Raw genomic sequence first — 14,622 nt, forward strand, 5'->3', positions numbered from 1 at the left:
AAATTATAGAATAATATTCATACCATGTAATACTGCCAATAATAAAAAAGAACAAATGTGATATATGCAACAATTTTTATGAATTTCCAGAAAACTGCTGAGTAAAAAGAGCCAATCCTTAAAGTTACATGATTTTATTTGTATGTATAGCATTCTTGAAATGACAAAATTATAGAAATAAAGAATAAGTCAGTGGTTGCTAGGGTTAAATTGGGTAGAGGGAGAAAATTAAGTGTGGCCATAAAAGGACAATAAGAAGGTTCTTTGTGGTGATGGAGAATTCTGTATCTTGACCATAACAATATCAATATCCTGGTTGTTATATTACAGTTTTACAAGATGGTATCTCTCTGTATTATTGCTACAACTTCAGTGAATCTACAATTATCTTAAAACATTTTTAAAATAATAGGATATTTAAATTTCAGTGTCTATAAATAATTTTTATTGGTACACAGCTATGTTCATTTGTTTATGTATTGTCTACATATGCTTTTGTGCTAAAACAAGAGAGTTGACTAGTTGTGACAGAGACCTTATGGCCTGTTAGAACTAAAATATTTACTAATCTGGGTCTTTATAGAAATGTTTGCCAAACCTAGATCTGTGTGATGAACTTCCTTCATCTCTGCTTCAATAGGCAGTATACAAATAAATAAACAAGATATTTTCAGATAATAAAAAGTGTTGTGAAGGAAATAAACCAGTGTGAGAAAATAGCAAAGGATAATGCAGGTGGCTGGAGTTTGCCTAGGCAGCAGAGAGATTCTGTCTGGAGAGAGGACTGGTTCACTGTCCCTCCTATAGGACAGTAAAGCCAGTAGGAGAAGATGGGGAAGAGAATCCCAAGCTTTTAAAATAGCAGTTGCCAAAGGCCTAAGATGCCATTTGCTTATAGAAATTAGCTTCTTTGAAAACAGAAATGTGGCCAGTGTGGCTGGTGTGCAGTGGTGGTGTATGAAATGCATGTGAAGACATCGTAGAGGGCAGGTCAGCGGGGTCCTTATGGGCCATGATGACAAGGAGTCTAAATTTCATCATAAATGCAAAAACGTGATTGGAAGATTTGAAATGGAACTTATATATATTTTTAAAAGATCCTGTTGACTGCTTTATGGAGAATGGAAAAGTTGAAGCAGGTAAATTAGTGAAGTCACACTTAAAATAATTTAGGCAAGAGATCATGATGTCTGCCTATATCTCTTCACATTGAATTAATCAAAAGTGCATGTTAAGTTAATAAAGGAAAGGAAGGATGGAGGAATGAAATTAAGCATTATAAGTGGTTAATTATTTCAAAAGCTCTCCATAGGAACAAGAACATGAATAATGGAATCATTTGACCAGTTGCAGGATGCATATCCTGGGAAATCAAAAGAAGAGGAAGTTTCATACTATCATTAAATATTAATGATCACTTCCAGAGTAGTGTGGTGTGTGTAGTACATCTAGTGTAACACCTAGTGTTATTGTAATATAGTAGGTAGTCAGAGTTCTCCAGAGAAACAGAACCAATATTACACACACACACACACACACACACACACACACACACACACACACACTTTGAGGCATTAGTTTACACATTATGGAGGCTGGTGAGTTCAAAATCTGCAGGGTTGGCAGGCTGGCAACTCAGGGAAGAGTTGGTATTCCAGCTCAAGCCCAGAGGTAAACTGCAGGCACCATTCACTCAGTCTTAAGGCCTTTAGCTCATTGGATGAGGCCCACATGCATTATAGGGTAATCTGCTTTACTCAAGATGTACTGATTTTAATGTTAATCTTAAAAATACATTCACAGCAGCATACAGATGTGTTTGACCAAACATCTATGTCCCATGGCCTAGACAAGTGACCCATGAAATTACGTATCATAACCTAGGGAAGCTGGATTATAGAGACCACAGCCCTGAAGAAACCACGTAGGCCAAATCATAGGGATTGTAGCAGTAATCAGGGGAGACTGATGACTAATGCCAAGAGGGTCACACTTTGACTTTGGGGCTGCACAAGTCTGGTCATAACCGTTGTTAAGGGTGTGGATAGACACTTGGAGATAATAACTAAGATTAGATTTATCAGCTGCCTGGAGAGATTTGGCTGAGTTGGATTTAAGTTGATCTAAAGAAAATGAAAAAATGTGGTTTATTTTCCATACTCGACATTTGTGGACTAAGTGGTATTTAACCATGATGCAGAATGCCAGAGAGGGTAGGATTAGTTCACAAGCTAAGTTTTAATTTTATGAGAGAACACCCCTTTAAGAATTTTTTGAAAAAGCACAGGTAACAACTCGATTATTTATGCTGCCAGAATTAGAGTGGGCGCTTCTATCTTATTGCCACTTCTAGCCAACTTTGGTTCCTGTTTTACCTCTGAGACTTAGAAGACTTGTGAGGCAGAAAACAAGAAAGATCACTTTCAGAGTCATTTTGATTAATTTTCAGAATTCTCATTACAAAAAAAATATGCATTGATTACTTCCCATTCATAAAACATCAGACGAAGTGCTGAGGGCAACCGGTTTCTGCACGGAAGGAATTAACACTATCTGCATGGAACCAGCAGGCAGTGTAGCTACTGACCTCTTTGACTTTTAGGTCAGACCAACAGGGCTTACAATTCCCCACTTTAACTAATTATCAGGTATATGTCCTTGGGCAAGTAACTTCTTCTCTTTGAGACCATTTTCGGATCTATAAAATGTTAATAGTACAATAGATTCACATCTTATACTTCAGTTACTTTCTAAAGTAAATGGTAAAATGATAATCCCCTATAATCAATATTGTGCTCAAAACTATCCCATCACTTATGAAATACTGCATTCACAGTGTATATATATATTTGCACACTACCTCTTATACACTAGAATTTGATAATCACAAAACTGAGCTAAATGAAAGAATGAGGGTCTACAAGCAAATTCCTGGGCAGCATTGTTTTTTTTTTTTTAATTGCTATCAATCCCCGGTGAAAAATGGGGAGTTAGGTAGAGAATTATTAATATTTCTGCTTGCTCAAAGGATTTTCTCCATATTAAGCCTTTTAAATTATATGTGGTGTACATATAGATTTGTTTTTATTGTGAGAATGAAATCCAATAGTGGAATAGCCACATTTTTTAAGGAGTTGAGGGAATGGAGGTTTGCTGGGAATATGTTCTAAAGAAAGTCTAATTGCAACTTCAATGTGGTAGGATTGTTGTGTGGAATAAATAAAATAGATAAATCATCTGTTATTACACCTGACACAGGATTTTCAAACAATGGTAACAATTTTTGGTTATTTTAATTGGTTTATAGGTTCTAGAAGTAATTTGATCATCACAAGATGGGTTACAGTATGTTATATATACAGCTTCATTCAGCCTTAAATCTGGTCTTAAACATTTTAAAACTATAATACATGATCAATTTTGACACTCTCAATGACTGCGTAGAGCAGTGATTTTCAACTTTTTTATCTCATGGCACACATAAACTAATTACAAAAATTTTGCAACTCACCAAAGTAAATATTTTCCGCTAATCTGACTAAAAATAGGTATAATTTTGATTCATTCACACTAATAGCTGTTGTTGTGTTGGCTGTTGTCATTTTTTCATTTGACAGTCTAATGGAAAAGAGGTCAGTACCCTAACTAAATAGTCAAGTATTGCAAGTTTTACAAATTCTTGCAGCACACTGATTGAAAAATTGCCCGTTTAGAGTATTCAGAAAAAAGAAAAAAACAGTGCCTGGTGTGGAAGTCAAGAATGGCCTCCTGGAAGGGGGGATGTTTTAAAGAGACCCTTGAAGAACTAGTAATTGTCTTTTTGATGGCTAAAGAGAGTGATCTTGGCAGCCACCTTTGGTTGAATTTATAACAGTCATTCTTCTTCCCATTCTATCCCTTCCTTACTTCTTCACTGGCAGAGCCTAGCCTCCCACAACATACCAGAAGCTCACTTTCCCAGCTTTCCTTGCAGCGTTGCATGGATGTACATGTGAAGAAATCCTAGCCTAGGAGCTGCAATAGATAACTAACTACTGGGTAGCTTTTAGGAGGTTACTCCTTCCTGCTTATCAGAGATAAAGAAAGAGTGTGTGAGAGAAGGGAGAGAGACACTACCTTCCCCTGTGAGCACAAAAATAATAGAAAATATTTATATAATGCTATGTGCCAGGCACTATTTTAAGATTATTAGTTTTTCATATTATAATATTAAGTCTTCACATTACATATATTAATTAAATCTTAGATACTATTTTTATCTGTATGTTACAGATGAAAAAGCTAAAGCTCAGAGAACTCATGTACATTCTGAAGGTCACAAAGCAGAAGTAGAGTTTGAACTCACATAGTCTAATTCCAGTTGCTCTGATCTTGACTATTATGATGTGTAATCAATCCCAACTGATTGGGGATGATACAACCAAAGGAAGGAAATCACTGGCTTCTTAAAAATTGTTATGACAGAAAATTAGCCGAGTTCCTTTGCATTTATAGTTCTGGAATATTTAAAGTTTCTTTTTTGTAACACACAGGTGGATTTTCTATTACTTGAAAGTAATAGAAGATAATATAGGAATTCCTCAGGTGGTAGTGGTGGTAGCATCGGAGTGGGGAATGAAGAGCATTTCAGGCAGGGAGAACAGTGTGAACAAATTCAAGGATGGGTTGGGTTTAGAGGACAGCTATTAACTGCCACTTGCTTGACCAGAGTCCAGGTACAGTTGTAGACAATAAGTCTGGAAATATAGGATGAGTCCTAAAGTAACAGTGTCTAATTCCAACGTTTCACTAATTGCAGGCAGTATTGGGAGTTTTTATTTAAGGTTATTGACCTTGGGAATAATAAATTTAGAACATTGCTTTAGGTAAAACAACCAGGTAATGCAGAAGTTCTCTTTTTCAGGGGATATGGACAAAGAGGCAACTGCATTTCATAAATGTGGCTAGAAACAAATTTGTATGGCATCTGTTATTAAACAGTTATCTCTGGCCTTAAATTCCAATTATATCTTTGAAAAACCCTAAGAAAAATCTCTGCCCATTATGTTTCCATGGAGACGTTTGATTTCTTACTACTATTTCTTTAATCTATTGCAAATGTTTTAGAGCAAAATTACTTCCATTATTAAGTCCTCAAATCCTTTTTACATGAAACCATGTAATGTCCTGCTTTGTAGGACCCCTGTCTAATGAAACACTAAGCAAGGACTCTAAGCCTGATGTAGGTTTCACTTTAGTCCTCCCATTTTGCAGGGACTGAGGGGCAGAGCTAATGCATCGCCAAGATTGGCTGTTTTCTTTTTAACATTGTGTTTATTCTCCTGATAGAAGAAGACTCTTTTAATGCCAGAGGCAGTGCAGTGTAAGGGAAAAAGTATTGGTGTTGATTTAAACAGCACTAATTTCAAGTTATGTTTCTATTCTGTGTTTTTGGACTAAGTTCTGCCTAGGCACTCCAAGCCTCAGTTTTCTTATCTATAAAATGAAATAATTCTTCCTTTGTATGGCTATTGTGAGTGATAAGTGAAGACAATGTATGTGTTCCATAAATGCTAGACTTCTTTTCCTTTTTTCCTCACTGCAATGAATAAGTGGAGGAAACTGGGAAGATATATTAGAAAATATAAGGAAAAATGACTCATGGCCATGGACAACAGAATGGTGATGGCTGGGGGAGAGGATATAAGGGGACTAAATAGTAATAGAAAAAATATAATAAAAATTAAATTATAAAGATATCCTAACAATCTAAAAGATCACAGGATTATTCAGGAAAAAAAAGAATTAAGAATCATTTTGAAACAGTTTTAATGTTATTTTATACTATAATCCAATAGCAGGTGTTTGCTACTTTTGGAACTCTTTGCAGTTTGTTTCTTTAAGTTTCTTGTATGACATTAATTTGCAGAGAACCTTATCCGTAGTTTTTATTTCTAAAAAATTACTTTCTGCTATAGTCATCTGCTGACTATTTATGGTATCAACAAGATGGTCACGAGCAAATGGTAGGAAAATGGAAAACCAAATGAAACATGGGAGGGGGACATTCATTGTGTTCCATCTGCACCCTTTGGCTCTTTAAAAAGCAAAGATCTTATAATAGCTCTCAAGCAAACTCTTACTAAATGTGAATTTATGTCCATAAATTGATAGTATCAGATTTTCTTTGTTTTGACATAAAGTAGCCATGACATTAACCTGCAAGAGAATAATAAAGAAATCAGGCAGTTGATCAAATGAAAATCACTCAATCAAATATAAATCTGATTTACTTTGATACACCTTTGGTTTGATTTTCATGGGTATAATTGTCTGGAAATTTCAAATGTATCTACTGAAGGCAAATGCTTTAACAGTTCTGAACTTAGGGATATGCAGAGCACAGAAGTTCAGGAACTGGGAAGACACATAGGAAAATGTGTGAGATCAGTAAATGTTAAATGTATCCAGGACAAATTTTCTCAATAATGTAATATTTTTATAGGACTGATAACTTCTAAAAAGAGCGAGAAAACTAAAATAATCCTTGGAAATTTAAAGCAGTGCTGTAATATCATGCTAAATAAATATTGATTTAATTTTGATATAGAATATCTAAAATTGGTTTCACCATGTGTCAATGAGCTGAATTTATCATGGGCAGGTTTGAGTAAAGTACTGGTAAATGTAGTATCAGTACAGTAGTAACGAAGGGAGGAAAGTGGTTTAAAAAAACCACATATATTTGAAGTTTTTAAAAATTATGCAGCACAATTACATTGTGTATTCTGGGTAGAAGGCTTAGCATCCTTGTCATATTTCCTTAAACATCCAAAAAGATTGTAGATGCAATTTCACAATATAAATAAAGTCTTTGAAAAACATTTTAGATTCAGCAAATAATAGGGCTGGAATAGGATTGTCAGATCCAACCTACTCATTTCACAGAAGCAGAGATTGAGTCCCTGAAGTAACTTACATTAAATGACATCAGTGCCAAATGTTATAAAGATTGTACAATAAAATTAGACAAGCAATCACTGTCAACAAATTATTTATATGTAAATATCTATTATAGGGAGAAACTTGAGGGTGACGATGACCTTTAAGGTGTACTTAACACAAAATATATGAGAAGATAAAGAGGAGAGATGGTAAATAAGCATGTAAAAACATGCTTCACATCATGTGCCATCAGAAAAATGCAAATTAAAACACAACACACCTATTAGGACCACTACACACCTATTAGAATGTCAGAAATTCAGAACACTGACAACACTGAATGCTGATGAGGATGTTTAGTGACAAGAATTCTCATTCGTTACTGGTGGAAATGAAAAATGGTACAGATGCTTTCAAAGACAGTTTGGCAGTTTCTTACTAAACTAACCATGAGCTTACCATGTGATCCAGCAGTTGCACTCCTTGGCATTTCCCCAAAGGAGTTAAGAACTTATGTTCATACAAACACCTGAACATAGATGTTTATAAAAATCTTTATTCATAATTGCGAAAACAAAAACAACCATGAGTCCTTCAGTAGGTGAATCAATAAATAAACTATGCTACATCTAGACAATGGAAAATTATTTAGTACTTGAAAAATGCATATTACTAAGTGAAAGAAGCCAATGAACTGTTTGATGCCAACTATGTGATATTTTGGAAAAGGCAAAACTATGGAGACAGTAAAACTCAGATTGCCAGGGTTTGGGGCACATGGTAGAGGAAGGAGGGATTAATAGGCAGAGAACAGAGAATTTTTAGGGCCATGAAAATACTCTGTATGACACTATAATGATGCATATTTGTCATTTTACATTTGTTCAAACCCATAAAATGTAAAACACCAAGAGTGAATCAATCCTAAGGTATACTATGGCCTTAAGGCAATTATGATGTTCAAAGTAAGTAGGTTCATCAGTTGTAATAATGTACCATTCTGGTGGAAGATGTTGATAATAGAGGAGGCTGTGCAGGATATATATGTGAAATCTCTGTACCTTCCTTTGCATTTTATTGTGAACCTAAAACTACCCTAAAATAAGGAGATGGGACATATATTCAAGAAAATCCCTGCCTAAAGTATTATCAAGCTGAGGGGAACATTAAGGCTGTCTTGGTCTGATTCCACTATTTTATAAGTAATCTTTTGTTTATATTCACACATGACTTTTACAGTTATCTAAATGAGCCATGTAATCCTCATAAAATGGTATCACTACCATTTTGCAATGAAGAATCAGACGCTCAGGGCAGTTCACATTTACCCTGAGTCTCACAATAAGGACATGAAGGTTGCATTTAGGTTTTTGATTCTTAGTCTGGTACTTATTCTACTGTGTTAGCTTTTTTTTTTTTTTTTTTTTTTTTTTTAAATAACAATATTTGGGTAATATTTGCAGTTTCTATAGCACTTTCATATACATTATCCAATTTGCATTTTCACACTGAGGCAGAGGTAGAGAGGGCATAATTATCTTCAATTATAAATGAGGTCATTGAAACTTCAAGAAATTAAAGGACTTTTCAGATAATGAGATTGGAATCTGGATATCCTGATCCCATTAACTAATTTTACACATATTTAGACAAATACCTAATATGTGTGCAAGTTCTATGTTCAGAGGTAGGGATTCAAAAGGAAGCAAGGTATCTGCCTCATGGAGCTTGCATCTTAATGAGAAAAGGCAGAGTGAAAGGAAAGAAACAGGTGATACTGTCAGGGAGCCATGAGGGCACTGAGAGAAAGCATAACCTCTCAGGGTGTTTGCTTCTTTGAATGAAATGTTTAGGGAAGGCCAATCTGAGGAGTGGACCTCTGTGCTAAGAGCAGCCATAATAACGTTTCTCACAGAGGAGACAGTCCAAGCCTAGAGAGGGAAATAGTGAAGCACTTAGTGGGGAACTTGCAGAGTCAGGGCCATAATTTGTACTCAGGCAGTCTATGTTCTTAATGCACTGCACATTGCTGGCCCCCGGAGCAGTGGGGAACCGTGATCCACCCCATTCTTTGACATTGTTTCTATAAATGCTGAGTCTGGTATGTAGCTTGTAGATGAACAGCATGTTTGTATAAGAATCCTAAGGACTAACTTCAAAGGATATAGGCTTTGGCCTTCAGGCATCCTAGTTCCGGGAGATTTGCTGACCTTAAAATGAAAACCAGGAGGATGCCCACCAAACCATGACTTGACCAGTTTCAAGGTCCTCATCAGAATAGGCTGTGCTGGTCTGCATGTAGTCCCCTCAATGGAGCACTCTCAACTCCCCCAGCCCCCTGCCTTGAACTCTTTGTCCTACTTCCTCTCTTGCTCCTTATACAATCCTCTGCCTATACTGAGATGGGGAGATGGGCTTTGGGACGAGAGTCCCACATCTTCTCAGGAGGTCAGCGTTTGAAGAAACCTCTTTCTTTCTCATCAGCACTTATCTCATGAGTTTGGCTTTCATTGAGGCAGGCAGCCGGACCTGCATTCGGCAATGTAATGAGAAAGTAGGGTATAGATATAGCTGAGGTCAATGAGGGGCCCAAGAATCAGACCGTTCAGGACTTGTGAACCATTGGAAAGATCTGGGATTTTATTCTACCAATTATGGAATCCACTAGAGTGTTTTTTCAGCAGGGATGTCATGAGATCTGATTTACCAACATCACATCAAACATGAGGAATTTCTTCTCCCTAATGTTTGATATTTATAGTCAGGAACTGCTCCTGAGGCCAGCTATCATCAGCCTTCTACCAGTGGAAATAGGTGAGGGGAGAAAGGAAAATAGTATAGCTGGGAAGAACTGGGGCTGAAACTATATCGTGTACTATTGTATGGAAACACTCAAATGAAAAAATTGGGAGAATTGATGCAGTATTGATATTGACAGATATCTGTGCCCTGCCAACATGGGAGAGCTACATGGGATATGAATACTACCATGTGTCATTTCACTTTAATATACTCACTGCAACTCATCACTGGCCATGTCATTATGTTTTAAACAGGCACATTTATGCCTGCTCTTCAAAGTTACTGATATGTTGATCTACAAATTTACACCTTTTTGAAGAGATCATGTTTATTATTAGTGTGTTAAGCCAGTGTATCAAGGTCAAAGTAAAAATAAAAATAACTAACATATTGCACAAAGAAAGTTGCATTTCTTTCTTGACTTTGAGCACATTAGCTTAGGTCAATATTTAATATGTACTTGGGAAAGACACCTCCTGGCTGGTTTGGCTCAGTGGATTGAGCGTCGACCTGCGAGCTAAGTGTCGCTGGTTCGATCTTCCAGTCAGGGCACATCAGAGAAGGAAAACTCTGACTCCAAAAAACCTCCGCTGCCTTGCGGCATACCTCTTCAGGGGAAAGGCTAAGGGAGTAAACCCCGACAGAAAATCCGGAGCCGGAGTCCCTAAGGCGGTTTGACGTTGTAGTCAACACCGGCAACTCCTGCGGCGCACCTGAAGCCAAGCTGTATTGACTCCGTCTTTCCCTTGGACCCTTCAGCTGCGAAGAGAGGGGGGTCTGCTGCATGGGCAACAGCAGACCCTCCATATCACCCTGCTCAGGCTCTGTAGCTTCAGCTTCACTGGAGAGGACACTCCAGCGTCATCGCAAGATGTCGATTCAGCACGGGAGGAGACAGATACCGTGTCACTCCCGAGTCGGACTGCACAGCCATTCTCAGCAGTGCAGATAGACTCTTAAGAAGCTACACCATTGTCTCTCGAGACGGACGGCTGCCGACGACTTGGGAAAGAATGTGATGGATGTATTGAAAGTTAATGAGAATAAAATATTAAACAAAATAACAAAATGTATATGATCCACAGTCTTCTAAGGGAAGGTGTTGACATTTTTTTTTTCAGCAGTTTGCATTATAAATTTTATAATCCTTTTAACATCTTGAAAATAGAAGAACTTGTAGAGGTTTAGTGACTTTCAAGTCAAGCAATTACTTGGTGAACAGAGATCATATAAGAATAACTTTCCTAATGGAAAAGGCTGAACTAAATGAAGACCCTTAAGATCAAAACACTAAAAAGATTAAGCCAATTGAATTCCAGTCAGCATACTTTTTGTAGGCAGAATATTTCCAGTAATGTTCAATTAGATTTTTTTAAATGCTATCTGAACTGAACGATGAAGTGACTATGATACTATTAACAATGTGGGGAGAAAATCTGATAGCAATTCTCTTCCTTATTATTTGCAGCATTTCCCTCAGGGCAGTTGGTGACTTTATTACAAGCAGAAGGATCCACTCATATCCAGCAGGAGGTATCTCCTACTTACAAGGTTACATGTGGGAAAGCTAGAAGATGAGGCCATTGAGAGGTCCCAGTGTCACAGGATGAAGCTCAAGTGAGTGCCAGTGTGAACACATTTATTCCTGAGTATAAACATTCTTTTTCCTTTCTCCTTGGACTTTGACACACTATCTTCTTATGAACATCTAGGTGCCTAATGTCCGTACTTAACAAATCTGACTTTGACCTTCAGGCTTTCCAACTCCAGGAGATTTGCTGACCTTCAAATGAAAGCTAGGAGGATGCACACCAGACTGTCATTTGACCCAGTTTCAAGGTCCTCATCAGAATAGACTGGTGAATGCACTCAGAACTTCCCATGTGCCAGACACATGCAGCTGTTGTTGTTTGATTGTTGGCTTAACTATAAAGTGAGCCTCTTGACATTTGTTTGTGAGGCCAGCTTTGGCAGAGTAGTTAAGGAGAGAAGGTGATTCTGTGTCAGTTAAACTGCATCAACATTTTAATTGTTTTAGTTCTTTTCTGTTCAAATAGCTCTTGAAACTTTGCCCATGAGTCTTTGTGTGGAAATCCTGGGCATTTACTCTTCCCTGGGGGTTCTTGGCGCTAAGGTATATCCATTTGGCCCTGTTTCTCTTTGATGTGATTTCATGTTTATAAATTATTGTTGGTTTTTTCCCCTTGTAATAAGACATAGGATGAACTATAAGGAAGAAAGGGAGAATAATTACCATTACTATTCATGGGGGGGAAAAAAAATATAACTAAACTCTCTTGTTTTCTTGAAAGCCTTGGGGATGAGCTGCCATGGTTTGGAAGCATTTTGTGAATTTGCAAAGATATTCAAGACCAACTATGGTTTACTACATTAATTTCTTATTGATTTTTAGCAGTTTCAAATTCTTGAGGCTTAGCATGCTCTTCTGGGCTTTTTAATTAGATCTGTATATACAAATGCAAAGTGTTGATGGAACTTATATGAATTGTTTTAAGATTTAGAAGAAAGAAAAAAAGAAGCACTTTATCCTTTTATTTGATAGTCATTTTCTTTATGGGGATTGAGGTGAATACAAATGAGAATTTTACTTTTTTGTTAAAATATATAGAGTATTTTAAAACCTCTTTATAGAATCATGGAATAGACTGAAAGTGGTAACAGGGGAGGAGGGAGGAGGTGACAGTTCAAAGGAGGGAGAAGGGATTAATTAAAGAACATACATGAAGGACCTGTGGGCATGAACAACCATGTGGAGATTGACTATGGAAGTGGGGAGTGGGCTGGGTGGAGGAGGTGAAAGGGAGAAAAATTGGGCAACTGTAACAGCATAAACAATAATAAAAAATATAAATAAATAAATAAAATATTTTTAAAAATCTCTTTATAATACTGGGTTTTGATGTCATTCCACAACAAGTGTTAGAGAATGACATTTTCATTATGCAACACTAAACTTCATAAAATAAGAAAAAATTAAGATTCTATCTTGTTTTTGAAGAAATGTATGTATTTTCCATTTGATTTTCATGGCACTAATTTATTTACTAAGAGCTCTATAAATTTTCCTTTTATAAACTAGAAAATTATAGGATGATTTACTGAGGGTAATACATATGCAACAAAAGTTAAAGGTTTTACAATCTCTGCTTTTCAGTGAGAAATGTGGTTTAACAGCTTCCACCTGGATAATTTTACTTTCTTTATCAATAGGAAAAGTCTCATCTTGTTCCCACTCTTAACATCTTCCACTGGGATTAATGTAGAACCTCCCGGTCTTGTCCCTTCACCCTCACTCTCATGCACACCAACTAGCTTACTGTGCATTGAAGGCCAGAGGCTGGAGGCTGGAATCATTTGAAGGTGACTCTGGGGATCTGTCTTTGTCTCTGTAGTCCTTATGTGGTCTTGCCAGCTTGGTGGCTTCAGGGTAGTTGGGCTTCTCACAAATTGGCAGAAGTCTCCCAAGGCTCATGCTCAGAGAGAGAGAGGAAAAGCAAACAAAAGCTGAGTTTTCTTTTTTGATCTAGTGTCTGAAGTCACATCACATCTCTTCTTGTGTCTGTCAAGGCAATCAGAGAGAGAGAGCTACTCAATTACAAGGAGAAGGGAAATAGACCACACTTCTTGGTGGGAGAGTGCAAGGATCTGGAAGAGTATGTGGGACCAGAATGTGGGACAATTTTTGGAAAATATCGTAGTGCATGTCTTGAAATTTCAACTTAAACTATGCTTAAGGCTTATAAAATTAACAAATTATAGTACTAAGCCTTGGTTTAAGAGTCTAAGACTATTTCAGATACCATGATTATAGTTTATTTTTATGTTGTTGGAGGAATTAGGACTTCTATAATTCTTTTTGGTAAGTTGCCCTAGTATTGCTCATATGCTTGAGAGCAAAAATCAAAATTAAATGGACATATTTAAACAAGTATATTCCCCTGCAACAATATCCCCAGAAGTAATGACCATATTGAAATAATTATAATTTCAGACCATGATAAAGTTGGTTTCATTTTGCTGACCTGGTTTAGCAGACACTAACCAAATTTAGGAGTACTACTCTAATTTCAGCACATAATATCCAGAAATGAAGTAAATGCAAAGGGTTCTATGACCTTCAGAGCTGAAATTATGCCCTTTGTAGCAAAGCCTTTTATTTCTAAAATATGTGCTGCTTTCAGTAGACCTGACTCATTAATGCCTGCCTCCTCCACGCTGTCCTGGACAGCCCAAGTGTCACTACGGAGAACCTACTTTGTGCGGGGCACACTTTTTCCCTAATTGCTTTGCATAGAGATGAGTGCTTTTTCAAGGTTGCAGTCTTTGGATGAGATAAAAACTATTATTGAGTTAATCAGAGTGTATGTCAGGAGGTTAAGGGGGGTCAACAACTTTCTAAGAAAAACATAGCTTTTTCTCTTTACCTTTTTCTCTTTTCAAATACAAATCTATTCTACAAACCTTAACATTTTCTTATTGTGGTTTTGCTTTATTTTTCTCTTTACATTCATTATTTTTTCTTTCACAGTAGTACCCCTTATACACACACACACACACATTAATTTTAAGAAACAATAAAATCAGTGTTTCTATGATAAAAGTTCTTTTTTAGAAAAGGATTCTTTTGCATTTTTATGAATATTGCAATCAGTTGGTATATTTCTGTTAACACACTCTAAATTTATACTACACAGAACTGAAGGCAGAGAATACTTACTTTGGTGTGCAACTTTATACTTCTAGATTAGTCATGCTTCTAGAATATGCCATGGATTATCCTTAATGGCATAAAAATATGCCACTTTTTAAACAGACTTTTATTGATAAGTCAATAGTTTAAGTCTATACTTTAAGTTCCATTTTGTTGTTTTCATG

The sequence above is a fragment of the Furipterus horrens genome, unplaced genomic scaffold, assembly GCF_987537825.1.
Source record: "Furipterus horrens unplaced genomic scaffold, mFurHor1.1.pri manual_scaffold_5, whole genome shotgun sequence".
NCBI lineage: Eukaryota > Metazoa > Chordata > Mammalia > Chiroptera > Furipteridae > Furipterus > Furipterus horrens.